Source organism: Stylophora pistillata, chromosome 1, assembly GCF_964205215.1.
Source record: "Stylophora pistillata chromosome 1, jaStyPist1.2, whole genome shotgun sequence".
Classification (NCBI taxonomy): domain Eukaryota; kingdom Metazoa; phylum Cnidaria; class Anthozoa; order Scleractinia; family Pocilloporidae; genus Stylophora; species Stylophora pistillata.
In genome coordinates this window covers 22,532,191-22,534,420 of record NC_142519.1, presented here as the reverse complement: position 1 = coordinate 22,534,420, position 2,230 = coordinate 22,532,191, and positions in this window count along the sequence as shown.

Below are 2,230 nucleotides of genomic sequence, written 5' to 3'. Positions count from 1 at the left end.
TTTTGGATCATGCTCAAGTAATTCTAAAAGGCTAAGACGCCCTTGACAAAGAGCGCTTCGGGCTGCGTTCCAATTACAAATTACACATTATCAGATGGGAATTTTAATGAAGGACGCTTAATACAAACGCGGAGTAAGATTAAAACAGGTTAAAACAGGTTTCGGTCACGGCGATAAGCACCGTGGGATGCGATCAATAAACGGCAATCTTCATTCCGTTTTTCAATGTGATTCGAAAAATAAAGGACCATTTATGAACAATTTCTTATCAAAAAATGAGTGATTCGCAACTTGTAAGTTTTCAAAAACACAGCTTTTATTTTCTGGTCCCGGCGTGAACCGCCGATCGTAATACTCCTCCATGTTCTTCATATTTCTCTTTTCTTCTTTGTTTTTTATTCAACCTCTTTGGTGTTTTTCTACACTTAAAAATATCGTTCAGCTCTTAATCCATATAGTCCGGCAATTTTTCATTTACCCCACGCAGAAATTATTCAAAATGAAAAAAGTCAAGTGATTATTAGTTATATTGTAAAAGACAATGATAAAAGTCACATAAAAGACTGAAAGAGAGACACGCAGCCCCAAGGGCTTTAACGTAGATGGCGGCGTTACCGTTAAAAACCTTGGCTTACTAGAGTCATTCAGTTTTACCGTTCCTCAGTTCTGGAGCATCTAAAAAAATGTTCATAAAGAGAAAGCACTCTTGACGTCAATATTGGCAAACTTCTGACTATTTATCACTTTAAACAAAATGAAGCAAAATATCGTGATCTTTGCATCATCAGACAGCTTGTACCACGGTTTCCTGAAGTAAAGTACACGCTTTAATCGCGCTAAGGTTCTTTTTCAGAGGTTTCTCATTTCTTTGATTATTCACGCGGGCTTTTAAATCATGAAAAACAAATTTAGCTCTGTTCGGCTTATAATTAAAATATCATTTGCACGAAGCTTTTAAAATCTCATCGACAAAAAGTAAATGTAATAGACATACAAAATGTATTGATATCATTCATATCACTCTTTACTATTGCAAGTGAAGACATTTCATGAAGACAAGCGAGCAGCCTCTCAGATGAGATTGAAGGAACTAGTACTGGAGTTTGTTACCATTTCAGTAGCTCCTAAAACCGAAATAGCTTGAATAAAGTTGTAATAACAATAGATTTTGGAACAAAGTACTCGAAAAAATGTCTTAATAATACTGAATTTCTAAGCATGAGCAAAGAGAAATCACCGACAAGAGTTCGAGATGGTGTGACATTTCATCTACAAATATTCGTCAATTCCTAAGCTTTACCGGAATTTTAATTACTCGATGATTCGTCACGGAGTAGTTTTTAAAAGGAATATGTTTTGTTCTCTGTTTTTCATAAAATTAATTAAGGCAAGAATTTATCAAGAAGAGGGAAATATCCCAAGTAAAAAAATCGTAGCAAGAGATTGGGTTCATTTCAACCTGGATCCAAATGAAATACTCGACTGATCCTGGAACTCATATGAATAGCCCATTTCCGAATTACCCATGGCCTCATTTTCAAAACGAGTCCTGGTGCTCATCCTTTCACTGATATGACAATAAGTTTTCATTCACATGCAAATTAAACTCATTTTGACAATAATGGTTGAGCACCAGGCCTCGTTTTGAAAATGAGGCTAAGGGTATTTCGGAAAACGGCTATTGATTGTTCATTTTCCCTTTCACCTGCTGCACAATTCTTTCAAATTAGTGACGACAATTTAATGTCAAATCATGATTAAAACTGCCACCTGATTCAGTCATGACCTGTTTGCGGGATAATTTATGGATATTAGAGGGAGAAATTACAAGTTAATCATTGACAGGAGTTAACTCAGGGAGCGAATCTGAACCGCCATGCAGTCTTCCCAGGTTTGGTTAAATTGTTAAAGTTAGGTTAATTTTTCAACTATGTCCACCTTTACATGATTTTTCATTGTTTTCGTGAAGAAGGTTGTAACAAATAACAAGTCATTAAGTCCAACAAGTCATTAAACACGAAGGTGCGCTATATAAGGAAGTCTTCCCTGGGAAGACCTAGGCTCATTTGTCAGTCACCGTTGATGTGTGTGGATCAAATTTAAATGCTGGTAGACGAACAAAAGGAGCTAATGAGATATCTATTGTTTACTTCCACCAGCATGGTGGCATGAGGTAACGTGCGAACCACCTACTTCGATCTCAAATTTACCGCCACAAATAAAGACAGTT